Below are 14223 nucleotides of genomic sequence, written 5' to 3'. Positions count from 1 at the left end.
GGGAGAGGTTCGGCCCGTTTCCTGCCCTTATCTGGAGTTGTGTTAACTCCCTTCGTCAGCTACTTTCTGCATCTGATCTGCATGATTGGCTAAACTGTCCCTCATGAGGTCTCGATCCGCTTGGGCAGAGGTCATTTGTTTTTCCACTGCCCACTCCAGCTTTTCTTGCCCACGAATTAACTGTTGAATGAGGTTTTCCATGGTGAGGCGAACCAGAATCCCACTTCTGACACCACGGTATACTCTATTCAGGGTTTTATTTTTAGAATAGTCAGAATAACTGAGGGAAAACAGGGAATAGTCCTTCCCGTGCCGAGTCAGGAAAAGAAACAGAAGAGGTGAACAGTTCCAATGAATTGTGGGAGATGTAGTCCGCTCCTCGTTGCAAGGCTTCTTGTTTTACAGTCCTCCTCAAAGGTAAATGGACTCCGTGGGAAACAATAACAAGTAAAGAAAGAAACAATCAGGAAGGAGTCTCTCCCTTTAACGATGTTGCAGGGTTGCAGGAGAAGTGTAGGAGAAGCCACCACTACCGTCACCAGTGCTCACAACGCAAACCCGGCAGAGGCTTACTTCCTATTACCACCCCCTCCCTGTGTCAAGACTCGTTGCCCTCCCAGCGTCAGCCCGAGGCGTCCCCGTACCTTGGTGAGCCACGACCCTCCTCCTAGGCCGTGGCTGGCGTCTCTGCGTTGCCAGCTAGGGACTGGCTGCCCTTCTCTCCGCTCGTCTGCTTCTTTTGCTCCTTCCAGGGGGCCGTCTTCTTTCCTCGTCCTCAGACCTTCTTCTTCAGGGCGCGATGTCGCAGTGCTCCAAGGTAGCACTTCGAATGTGGTCACCAGCGTCCGTCCTTCTTCCTGTGCCGGTTCCGACGAACGCCCTTCCTCCGTAGCGTCTTCCTTTTTGGGAAACTCCGTACCACGTGACTCCGTCAGATGTCCGGGCCAAACATAAGATTTAAAGGAGCCGTACTCGTTTTCGTTTGGGGCGGTCTGCAAACACAGAAGGGGAGAACAATGAGGAGGAAAATCTCCCGATTGCGTGTCCAGAGAGTCTGTTTCCTCACATAATATTAATAATAGGGAAGCTTATAAAGTGCCTGGTTACGCGCACCGGCGTGTCCCCGCGCTATAGTAAGTGGAAACAGCAAGCCCTCAGCAAAGCTCACAGAGCCAGTCTACTGCACAAATAAATGGGTTTTAAGTTTTCCCCTAAACCTCTGACGGTTCCAGTCGTAGTTCCAGCGGGAGCTTATTCCAGCTCCTGGCTGCAAGAAGCCGGAAGGATATGCCCCCCATACGTGCCTTTTTAACCTTGGGAATCACCAGTAGACCTGAGCCAGAGGACCTGAGGGCTCGAGCCGGCTTATAAAGAGAGATAAGGCTCTGTAACGGCTCAGGCTCCTTGCCGCCAATAATAATGTGGCACGTACATAGAGCCTTGAACTTAATTCTGCTCCTCACCGGGAGCCAGTGAAGTGTCTGCAGCGCGGCCTTTGAGGCAGATCTTCTAGGCAGCCTCAGGACCAGCCAGGCCGCAGCATTTTGTATCACCTGAAGGCGGTCAAGGCTCCTCACCGTAGCACCCAGATATAGGAGATTGCCATAATCCAGTCGGGCGGTAACCAGGGCATGCACCAGTGTCCGTCTAGCCTCCATTGGGAGGAGTTCCAACACCTTCCGTAGGTCTTTCAGGACCCATAAACACATCCCCACCACCCGACTAATCTGGGGCACAAATGTTAATTCCGCATCGAGGCATACACCCAGATTTTTTGCTTGCTGATACGGTGTGGGAACCGGACCCAGACAGGAAGGCCGATGACAATACAGACGGGCCCCCCCACCACCACGAGCACCTCCGTCTTGCTGCCATTCAGCCTCAGGCAGTTGGTCGACATCCAAGAGGCAAGCTCCTGTATACATGCTCAGAAGCTGTCCGCAGCAAGACCAACCGCACGCGACAGGGAGATGACCGGCTGCGTGTCATCGGCATAGGACACGATACGCTACCCATAGCCTTCAACTATAGTTCCTCCCGGAGACACAAAGATTAAATAGAGTTGGGCTCAGGGACGAACCCTGCGGTACGCCCTGACCAAAGTTGACCACTCTAGAGTAGCAGTCCCCCTGCCTGACCTGGAAGCCCCGGTCCGTCAGGAAGGACTGGATCCATTTCAGCGCAGCACCCGAGATCCCACCCTCATTCAGACACTGCAGCAAGGTGTAATGTGCTACCGTGTCGAAGGCTGTGCTCAGATCTAGGAGGATCAGGGTCATAGTTTGGCCCTCATCCACCCCCTGTCTGATGGTCTCAACAGCCATGAGCAGAGCTGACTCCGTAGAGTGGCGAGGTCTGAACCCGAACTGTGTAGAGTGTAGCAGATTGGCTTCCTCCACATACTTCATCAGTTGGGTGTTCACGACCTTATCCGCCACTTTAGCCAGACAGGGTAGCAGTGAGATTGGGCGAAGGTTCTCCATTTTCTCGTAGCTGATATTAGGCTTCTTCTGAAGGGGAAGCACTACCGCCCGTTTCCTTCCTTCCGGCATTAAAACCTATGACAAACAATTTACAGAGGTTCAATGGAAGACCTAGAGAATCGTCAAAGACGAAATAATCTTAGTGTTCTCGGGATTGAAGAAGGGGTGGAAGGTGAGGACATTAGGGCCTATGTTTTGAAATTAATGAAGGGGGCTTTTCCAGAGCTCCAGCGCTGGGACTGGGAGGTAGAAATCCAACTGGTCTATCGCTTCCCTATGATGCTGAAGAAAAATCCACAGAGAAGCAAGGAGGGGGCACCCAGGCCCACAGCAATTTTAGTGTATTTCGGGAATTTATTGCTTCGAGAGGAGGTTTATTCTAAAGCTCGCCCCAATGTTGAACGGTCCTTTGAGAATCATTCATTCTTCACCACCCCGGATTACTGCCATACCACGGTTAAAATACGGTGACGTTTGAGAGAGCTGATCGAGCCTTGCCGAGAGATGGGCCTGCAGGCCTACCTGATGAACCCTGCGAGATTGAAGATCATTTACAAAAACAATCCTAGGGTTTTTACTTCTGAAATCCAAGCTAAGGCTTATATGGACACGTTAAAGCCAGGAAAGGCAAATGTAACACCTTCGTGTTGTAGGGAGATGGCTAGCACATCTGTATTTTTTCCTTTGTAGATATCTGTTTGATAACGTTTGATAATGCACTTAACCAGATTTCTCCCCCCTTTTTCTTTTGCATGTTGTTATCTAGGTTAGGCTCAAAAGGGGGGGTACACTAGAGTATAAGGGGGAGGAGGGCTAAGATATATTCAGCACACTTAGGTTTAATCTAGTTAGGAAAGCGGTAAAGGGATGTCGACTTTCAGGCTCCATCATAGAGACCTTAAGTCTGCTTGCTTCATTTTGTTTGGTGGAGGGTATGGGGTGGGGAGGTGGTACGGGGCAGGGATGGCAGAGGGGGCGGGTTGTGGGGGATAAAGGGGAGAAAAAAATCAGCATCTTTTAGCAAAAAAAAGGTTATTAGGTATGCACACGATAAAAGTAAGGGAAACTGAAGAAATGACATGCAGATAGTAACCATTAATGTATATGGGCTTAACGATGCAGGTAAAGGTAGGACTATGAAAGAATATCTTAAAACCCTGTGGGCTGATGTTATATGCCTACAGGAAACCCATGTTGAGGTATCACGTAAATTCCTTTTGGAACAGCTGGGTTTTTAAATGTTAGCATGCAACACACAAGGCACTAGGACACGGGGGGGTCGCAATACTTGCCCGGGGTAAGGCCTTAATAGTTAAAAAATGCCTCACGGATACTTACGGTCGATGGGCCATGGTTGAGTGTCAAATGCCAGGATTGAACTTCACTCTTTGCACGATATATGCCCCAACGGTTGACGACGCTGAGATGCTTAATCAAGTTAACACGCAAATTGCTAACTGGCCTCTCCCAATTATAATGCGCTTTGATTTTAATATTAATGGACTAAATGGGCTGTGGAAGGGGGATCCCGCTAAGATTGTAGGACGAAAGAAGAAAAGCCATAAGGCTTTAGTCCAAATGATGAATGACAACGGACTTCTAGATTTGTGGGAACAACAAAACGATTTCGGGGGTGGTAGCACTTATCATTCGGCACCGCATAAAGCTGTAGCACATCTAGATTATTTCTTGATCTCCCCTACTCTACTTTCTATCTCTAAAATAAGCTGGCTGCCACGTGTAATTTCAGACCACAATCCCCTAGTGCTAGAGGTTTTAACTCCGAACAATCAGCCTCTACCAACCAATTGGTCATTTGAGCGAGCTCTGTTACAGGATATAAGATATGTGGCACATTTGGAGGGCTGACTGAAAGACTTTCTTGCAATTAACAGAGAGAGCACCCAGCTTGGGATGGTATGGGATGCCCTGAAGGCTAGCATCAGAGGAGAAACCATTAGCTACTCTATGAGACGAAATAAGGCAGAAAAGGCGGAGATGGAGATGAAGCTAAGGCTAATTATTGCACTAGAGGAAGAACTGGTCAGGGCGATTGGCTCCAACCGCAGCATAGAAGAGATAGTTCAGAAACTGGTAGTAGCCAAGGCCGCGGCTGGGAATACTATTGCCTCTAAAGCAGCTGGAAAATTTTTGGCCTGGAAACAGGACCAATATGAATATAGTGAACAGGTGGGACGTATTTTAGCAGTTAAAACTCGACAGGCAACAACTAGAGGGGATATATCCGAGATGATTTCAGATACTGGGGTAGCTGTCACCACCCCCAAAGAGATATGTATGGTATTTCAAGATTTTTAACAAAGTATATGATGGGGGCAGGGTCATGGATAGAAAGGAAATAGACTATTATCTTGAGTCAGCTTCAATTGAGAGATTCTCGGAGGAGGATGCTACAGTTATGGAGGCTTGCTTTTCCATTGACTAAATTCAGGGGGCAATTAATGATTTACCTGCCGGAAAGGCCGGATCTTATCCCCCTAGAATTTTACAAGAAATTTTTCTTATTTTTAAAGGAAGATATTTGTAAAGTAATGATTCAAACTCAGATTGGAGAAACACCCCCACAATCCTAGGGAGAAGCCACTATGGTGGTATTTTTGAAAAAGGGCAAGCCTGCAACAGACCCAGGAGCGTATAGACCAATCAGCCTCATGAATAGTGATGCTAAAATGTCCTCAAAGATTTTAGCTAATCGCCTCAGCTCGATAATAGGGAAGGTAATTTCACCTAGACAACATAGGTTCATCCCAGGGAGGGGTACGGCAGACTACATCAGAAGAGCTTGTACCCTATTTGATGGTACGGCAGCCTCACGAGACCCTATGGCTCTCATATTGCTTGATGCCGAGAAAGCGTTTGATTGTGGGGCTATCTTTGGTCTGTATTAGAAAAAGTAAATGTCGGAGCAAGGTGCATAAAGGCACTACAGGCTCTATATAGAAACCCTAAGATCAGACTTCGAGCTATGGGCGAACAAAGCGATGTAATCAATTTTCGGCGAGGAACCCGGCAAGGCTAGCCTTGTTCTCTGCTACTTTTTGCTTTTTATATTGATTCTTTTATTAGGAGAATAGAGCTGAATAGAAATATCTTACCGATAACGCTGAACGGGATTGAAACAAAGATCCTAGGATACGCAGATGATTTGGCAATCACGTATGCAGAACCCTCGTCCGCTTTGGTGGAAATAGAACAAGAAGCAGCTATTTATGAGGCAATGTCTGGCTATAAATTAAACCAAGGCAAGACACAAATTGTGGTTAATGACAAGGCTACCCTGGTAGATCAAAGAGTGACAGATTCGGCTATATATCTTGGAGTAATAATAATATCTGATTTAACGAGAATAGTGGGAAAAAAATTGGGCCCTGTAATTCAAAAATCAATAAAAGACCTAGATAGAATGAATAATTTACATCTGACAATGGGCGGGCGTTGCAATATAATAAAAATGCTATTTCTCCCAAAGGTCCTGTATTTATTCAGGACTATTCCACTGAAATTTGGTAATAACTAGTTTAAAGAGATGGAAGGAGTTGCTAACCGGTTTTTCTGGTCGCAAGGAAAAACGAGAAGGGCTATTAAATCTATGTCCCTTCCTAGAGATAGAGGGGGCTGGTCAGTGCCTGATTTTAGGGCATACTACTGGGCATCGGTTCTCCAGTACATGAGGGGGTTACTGGGAGGGGTAACCACATATAATTGGAGGGGAGGTGAGGTTATACCAGATACTTATGAACTCTTATTAAATGGTGAAGCCTATAACTGGCTCCTAAGGTTCAGCGAGGCAAGCTATTATAAGAAAGTCAAGTTTAAGACGCTTGGGGCAGCGATAGCGGTCTGGACCTCAATCCGGAAAAAGCTGGGACTTGGGAGAATGAATCACTACAGCCCCTTATTTAAGAACCCCTCATTAGCGGAGTTGTTTCATGATAATGTAATGAGACGATGGGATGGGCTTGGTGTCAGGACTATTGGGGATTTTACTGACTCTACTGGTATAATTTCTTTTGATAGAGCACAAAATTTATATAATTTAGAACGTAGAGATTTCTTTAAGTTCCTGCAGATCAGGTCAGCCGTGACAAATAAACAAGGCGGGAATAAGGTATTTGAAAGAGAAGCGGTCATGGAACGATTGCAAAGTCAGGAGGGATGCTCAATCACACAGATATATGGAGAATTGAGCCAGTATAAGAAGGATGATCTGGAGAAAGTCTCAGCAAAGTGGCGGATGAAATCGAGTACAGTTGGGGATGAGCTTGAAACTTCGCTCAAACTGGCAAGCACGGTATTAAAGGTGGCAAATCTCCAGGCCCAACATTATAAAACTATCTATGAATTGTATTATACACCAGAAAGAATAGCTCGATGGGGTGGTACAAGTCGTATAAGCTGCCCGCGCTGCCAAAGTATGGAAGCAGATACGATTCACATGTTTGCCTCATGTCCAACTTTAGCCCCCCTTAAAAATGCAATAGAACTTTTCATGGGACGAGCACTCGGGGTTCAGATAAGCTTCACTAATGAATTAATGATTTTGGGAGTGACTAGGGATGGAGTTTCTGTAGCTCACCATGAATTTCAATTTTTGGCATCGCCCATCATTAGGATCTGTATAGCATCCGCATGGAAAGACCCTAATCCCCCAACGTTCCAACAATAGCTGTCACGGCTCTTAGCTATATATAGCTTGGAGAAAGGATTATATGAGAAAAAAGGATAGAAAGCAAAGCAGCTGGGGAAGCATATTTGGGCTCCAGTAATAGAATGGAAACGCAGGCTGGAGAGTAACTAGCTGTGTATAGGTATAAGTCACATTTTCCCCGGGCTGAAGCTAGGGGGTTCCCTTTTCGAAGGGGGAAAAATGGGAATAGGGCTGCACAAATGGTGAATTAATGGGAATGGATGATTATTATGATTTTTATGCCGAATTTAGATATTTACTTTCTTTTATGGATGTGTATCAATGAATTGATAAATTGATGATGATTAATGAAAACATTATTTAAAAAAAAAGAGAACATAAATGTCTAATTTGTTTGAAGTTACAGTATTTTAAGCTTGTAGTTCAACGAGCAAAATGGTAAAGGTAAGAGGTGAGCTTCTAAACTCTTTGCAGATGTAGACACTTAACTGTAAGGGGTAGTCGAGGGTGATTTCAGGGGTATTGACCCCCATCCATTGCCACAGCTGAAAGAACTAGTCTGAGAGGAGAAGGATTGGCCTGGTTTCAGGGGTGATGGAGCAGTGATTTGCATGTAAGCAGCTTGCGGGATTAACCCTCTCATAAAATCATAATAAATTACTGATAATTGTTTTGTATTACTAATTTTACACAATTTTGTACACATATTAGAAGATGGGGATGCTTGCCTATTTGTCTACTAACAAGTAACCCGAGTGTAATTAAAATGGCCGCTAAAACGCGGGAAAATGAATTGCCCATGTGCCAATTGGATGATGTCATAACGCTTGGAGGGAAAGTTTTGCTTCTGCGCTGTAACACTAAATATGGCCGCTTCAAAACTCATATGCTAAGTATCTGCTCTGCTTAAAACTAAACTGTGTTTTATACTATGTGCTAATGCGTAAAGAATACATTTTATTAAATAGGATTAGAGTAGAGATAATTGGTATACAGTGATATCATTTTATCTGAATCTAACATTTTGTCTTTTTGACATCTCTGTTAGTTCGTAATTGGGCCTAAAAGAGAGATGAGGCTAATAATTACGTGGTCTAATGCGCGCAGGGACATTAGAAACAACTCCGAAGTTATGATCTCAAGCCTTGGAACCCGATCAAGGACGTCCCTTTCCCATGTCATAACAAACCGAGGAACACCCTGAAGATTCAATGGACAAATGTATAAATGTTATACAATGTTATAAAATAATGAAGACGGGCGGGAAATAAAGCTTGGGAGAATCAAATTAATGGGCGGGAACATAAGACAATGCTCTTAAGAAAAAAGTAATAAACTTAGCAGGGTATCCAATCAGAATTCACAATTTACACAAGTTTGAAACATTTAGGAGTTGAACATGCCATCCAAAGGTATAATTGGGGTAGTTAGTTTGATGAAGTAGCCTGATCGCTGCCAGAACCCTGAGAGATAGAGATGCTGTCCGAATGCTGATCAAAATCCCTGAAGCAAACTTCGAATTTTCATAAAATAAATTAGGAAGGAGTTTCGCGGAAGACTCGAGGAGGGAAACTAGCATCAGAGAGGGGTTTGACGCTGGTGTTAAATCCAGAAGAGGTGATCTGTTCTGTCCTAATCCTGTCCAGAACATGTTACCTGCTAATCTCCGAGGGGCCCAAACTCTTGGCCAGAGGGGTCTGATCTTGCGCCATCCTAGGTAAATATAACCTGTGTGTTGTCAATGTGCCTTTTCTTCTCTGTCCTCTTTTTTCTGAGGTACTCGTCATTAAAACGTATAGTCTAATTAGGTAAATGAAATTACCTCTTAAGTATGATGGAGTTAACACTGTAATTTGTATTAGATTCACTAAATATTTCAGATAAAACTTTAAATCTAAACTGAGTATATGGCCAATTAATGAATAAACCAGGTGAATATTTCTGTGATAAATTACCTACACCAATCAACTAAGATAGATCCATGGGTAAGAAAAGGCTTAGTAATTAAATAGCCTCAAACTGTCAGACAGATAGGACATACAGAAAAGCCCTAAAATTGATCCCCAGCGAGGTTTCATCAACTGGATAGAGGGTAAGTGAGAGTGGTTTATGGGCCAGAATGTGTGTATTTTAGTGATAAGTGTCCCGCTGGATCAGGGGCACCACTCCTTTTTAGATCGAAGCCAACAGCGGCTGTCTGGTTTGCTGTAGACATCTTGGGGACATTCAAAATTGTTCCTTGGGAATGCATTCCGCCCATTGCTTCCCATTGGCTTTGTGGCTTTTAACTCCCATTTGGTTGCCTTCTATTTGCTGGCTTTACTTGTTTCAAGCTATCTAGCTTAAGTTGTCCATTCTGTGGAGCATATCGGTTTACTGCATTCTTCCACAAGCTTGCTTTCTGCAAAGAGGCCTTTAACATTGGCTGAGGTTAAATGTCAAGCTCTTTCTTCAGAGGAAGCTTGGCGTTTACTTTTCTTTCTTACCCTGACTTTAAAGCGAGATGATTTATGTGACAATCTTGGTTGGTACACATGTGAGATGAAAAGCTATAGTATGTTATTTTTTGTAGCACATAACAAAAAGTATGTCTGTAAATGAACCCTCAATTTCTGGAAGCCGCCATCCAAGGTTAAGAGTTTGTGACTGTCAATATCAAAGATTTGTACTCACTTGCCCAGTTTCTAATATACGTCCACTCTGAAAGTAAGAAGAAAATAGAGGAAATGTAAAATCAAATGCAACAATGGCAATTAGGTTATGCAAAACAATTTATTACTATTGATTAGAACATTGGAATGTTGGGAGCTCCAATGAAAATAATGGGAGTAGCTCTGGGCTTATAATTGCTGGTATAAACCCGGAGCTCCAACATTCCAATGATTGTCTTAGGCTTCAGGGAGCCTGCTGGGATTTCAATCCCCTCGGGCTCCCTGAAGCCTTTGTTTTATTTGTTAGAACATTCTGCCCTCTAGTGGCAGAATTTTCTAATAGCCTTATAGCCCTTATGGCGGACTATAAGGCTATATTAAACTTACCCCGTGCTGTAGGAAAAGTGGCTGTTTTAAAAAAAAGAATTTATACATGAGATACCAAATCATATCAGTCCAATCCTATTAATTGAGACAATCCTTCTACACATTCTCACAGTACAGAGTAAGGAGTAGGTACTAAAAGTATAAGACACTGCACCTTGGGGGGGGGGGGGGGAGTTGTCAAGAATCACTCACTTTATTTACTTGTAACTAACCATAAGAGCAATCTCACTGGTGTGTTTTCCATATTTTCTCTTGGTGTGGACTAATCCTATTGTATCTTATTGATTCGGAGTAGATAAACTATTAATTTCGCACTTCTGGTTACTAATCAGATTACTTGATAAACGTTGGTCTCATACTAACAGGTCAGAACCATTGCTATCTAAAATGGAGGACCATTGTCTCAATCGAGTCTTTTTTCTAGCCAGCTTCATTGTCTAATTTCCAGATAGATGGTCACCTTTCCATTTGCTTTATAATTCAAGCTCCTCTCTTCCCTTTTCTCCGACATTTATTATTCCACTTATTTTTCAATGTTCCTCACAAAATGAAGTTGTGACCTTGATTACTCAACGTATTTTGTAACGTTCTCATATCATTGACTTTTGACAAATGAAAATAAGAATTAGACCAAAAGCAGTACCCTTTTCATCTAAGCAGATGCATCTATCTATTTTTCTGGAAATAGTTATCTAAGTTCTGAAAAATATTGGAACTAATACACATCAATTATAAATCTCATTAAAGTTCATGGGAACATCAAATATCCATGATGATTTGAAGAAAAAGCAGGTCCAGATATTTCTTATGATCGTAAAGGATTTTCTTTATTGATCAAAATATTCAGTTGTTAAAATCTAATATTCACCACATTCATTTAGCCAACGCGTTTAGTCTCAGTAGAGACTTCTTCAGGGCTAAAAGAAAACAAATATACACACAATTGATGTGTGCTAATTCCAATTTTTTCGTGATGTGTTTGGGGATGAACCCAATAGGAAGTTGAGAGGGGTGCACTTCTTGGTTTTCTAGCACCATCACCATACTGTTAAGCCACTCTTAGTAACAGGTTGCCTCAACCCTCTTTGTGTCTTGTTCTCTCTTATCTAAGTTCTGGTAGCTCTGACTCTGTGCACTTCACCAGTGCTAACCAGTGGTATCAAGTGCATGTGCTCTCTCCTTTAAAATGGTAAAATTGGCCGTCACCCAAATGGCACATTTAATTTACTTACAAGTCCCTAGTAAACAGATACTATCTGTACTCAGGGTCTGTAGCACTTAATGTGACATCCACTTAAGTAGCCCTTTAAAACATGTTTCAGGTCAACCATTTCAACCTGGCCAATAAACCATTTACCAGGTCTAAACCTTCCTTTTTAGGTCTCGCCTATGCCATGCGCATGCGTTGCTTAGGAGGCCTTTAGCCGTCGCTCTGCTCATTTTAAAGCACACACTCATGCTTGTGGCGGCATCCTCCGTCCGGGAGCGAGCAGCGGCGTGCGTGGAAATTGACAACATATGTCTCTCGCGCCGCTGCTGCTCGCTCCCGCAAGGTGCAAGCAGCACATGCACGAGTGCTTGTCCCTCACGCTTGTTTTCATGAACTTTCACGTGCTAGCTTGTTTCTAGCCGGCTCAGGCGTTTGGAAACAGAGGCGTGCGCAGGGGCCATTTGTTTATATTTGTTTTCTGTTTTTTTGGGAAGGCTGCCCTCATGCACAGCACATGCGCCCTTGCTGCTTCATCTCTTCCTCCACCCTTTCTTCTAGCTCCACCCCCGGCACCAGTCCATGCCACCGTAGGGGACACGAGGTGAACATGTAGGCGCGGGAGGCCACACTTCACGTTTGTTAACGTATTCCTAGCATGTTATGCATGTGTAATCAAACTTTGTTGGATGCTGTGCACCTTTTACCTACACGCCCTTTTCATTGTTAACATCGCAGGTTTCAATATTTGAATTTGGAGGCCGCCGCCTTTTAACTAAATGCCCCCTTTCATTTTGCACAATTGCGGCTTCTCATTATTTTAATTTTGAGGGCACGCGCCACTACACGCCGCTTATTGCAGCTCTCTTGCTCTTCCCTCCCGCCCTGTACGAAGGCTCTTGCAAGGTCACCATCTCACCGCCCCACTATTCAGGCACTGGATTTCAGTTACGCCACATTTCGAAAGAAGGGTTTTGAAATCTAGCAACACTGCACAGCAGACAAGTTCAGATCCCTAAGTGAGCTTTGAAATCTTTTGCCCTTCAGAGCCAAAATCTTGCTGTTTAACCTTCTGCGTCACTTAAATCATTAGAGTCAATCCTTACGATCTGGAAGATGCACTGGGCTTGTGAAACTCTCACCCAGGGCTGCTTTTGGCTCAGTCGTTCAGCGACTTCCAAGGAGGAGATGTACAGGGCAGGCTGGCAGTAAACTGTCCTATCCTGCTGTTCCAGGGGACTGTGCTGGCTGAGGTGCAGCAGATTGTAGCCCAACACCCACTCTGCGGCAGTAAACATCTTATTTACTGTAGGGTACCACAAGGTGCTCCCTCCCACCATGCCCAGGTGCTGGTTATCCTGGCTGGGGAACAGTAGCACGCAGTGGTCTGCCAGGGACTGGCTTTGCCTCTTTTGCGTAATGGCATCCTCAGTGCCCTGCAACAACTATCGCAAACTCTCTGGCCTCAGTCCCCAGGGGATGCTATCAGGTGCTGAACCAGAGAGACCCCTGATCCCTGTTCTACCTGCTGTTAGCAAAGTGTGGGGCCGAACACGCACTGCAGTAGAGACAACCATAACACCAAGCACCACACGTGCAAATGGGCAAAACTGCCTGTGAGGCAACCATACGAAAGCCAGGCTCAATTCCTTCACTTATACAACCTAGAACTGTCAGACAGATCTTAAAATGACTGCTAATCTGGCCAAACTACTGCCACCTTATCCAATAACACAGACCACTAGGTTAATGCACATATTAAGCGCAGCGTGAAACTCAGGGTTTGCAATGCTGTGGGGGCTAACTGAGCATTTTATCCTTCTCAAATCGATGGACTGCGCTCCACCTCTTGTTTAGCTACTGCAGGGGGGGATGGTCGCTACTATTAGCAGCAACTAAAAAGTTATTTTTTTCAGTCCTCGTTACTACCGGAAGATTTTCAATGGAGTCACATAGGTAGGAAAAAAAACAGGAAATCTGTCTGTGCTGTCAGACTATGTTTGTCATCAGCGCCTCCCACATTTTTTCATAGCTTTACAATATTAATGGACAATTCGCCATCCATTAGCGTGAAATCCTGTCCTTTCTTTGGTCTGAGATTGGCGACGCCAGGTATACATGAACTGCATAGCTAAACACTTATAAGGTCCCAAAGGCGAGACCTATTGGCTATGCCAATGCTTTTTATTACATACAAGTCAATCTTAGGGTAGGCTCTAACAACCCATAGGGCAGGGTGCAGTGTATTTAAAAAGTTGGACATGCACTTTTAAGTTTTACATGTCCAGGTAGTGAAAAACGTATATTTGTTATCTCATTACATTTAATAAGTGCTAACTTTTGATTGGGAACAGGAGGAAAGTCAAGTTTGGTCTCTAATGAATTGAAATGTAAAACCTTATTTACTACGAGTCACACTTCTGAAAGACTGCATCTGCTCCCTCCACCCCAGGTTGCCTAACATTACTTAAATGGTCAGCTGACTGACCTCCTGTTCAAAGATGCACAAACTTGACTTAAGCTACTGTGGCCTCCATGCAAATGCCTTCGAGTGCCCAGCTGCCCTGCTGCACTGGACCTGCCTGAGCCCTGCTGTCCTCTGCAGTAGTGAGTCTCTGATCGCCAGGATGCGCCTCCTCAGGTCCTGGGCCCTTGGCAGGCATCAGAGTGCACTCCAGTGGACTCAAAAGAGAACTTCTGAAGTTTTGGGCTGGTTTGCACCAAGATTTTGCTGCCTGCACTAATCACCAATGAGAAATTCTGGTGAACTTAACTCTTCGTACTACGGTGATCACCAGCGATGACCAGCAACGCAACATCAGCACT

The 14223-nt window shown here is 44.4% G+C and overlaps 1 pseudogene across 1 annotated transcript in view; it reads right to left on the bottom strand.

Annotated features, from left to right (window-relative positions):
- Positions 1-14223, bottom strand: part of LOC147717721 (E3 ubiquitin-protein ligase TRIM39-like) — a 165800-nt pseudogene that overhangs the window by 22163 nt on the left and 129414 nt on the right. Inside the window, exons 8-9 of the transcript XR_015296087.1 lie at positions 10191-10211; positions 9826-9852 (exon numbers count right to left, since the gene is read on the bottom strand). The product of XR_015296087.1 is annotated as an E3 ubiquitin-protein ligase TRIM39-like (transcript). The remainder of the gene's footprint in view (positions 1-9825; positions 9853-10190; positions 10212-14223) is intronic.

This window comes from Lissotriton vulgaris, chromosome 5, assembly GCF_964263255.1.
Source record: "Lissotriton vulgaris chromosome 5, aLisVul1.2, whole genome shotgun sequence".
In the NCBI taxonomy this organism is placed as follows: domain Eukaryota; kingdom Metazoa; phylum Chordata; class Amphibia; order Caudata; family Salamandridae; genus Lissotriton; species Lissotriton vulgaris.
This window is presented reverse-complemented; position numbering and strand designations above follow the sequence as displayed.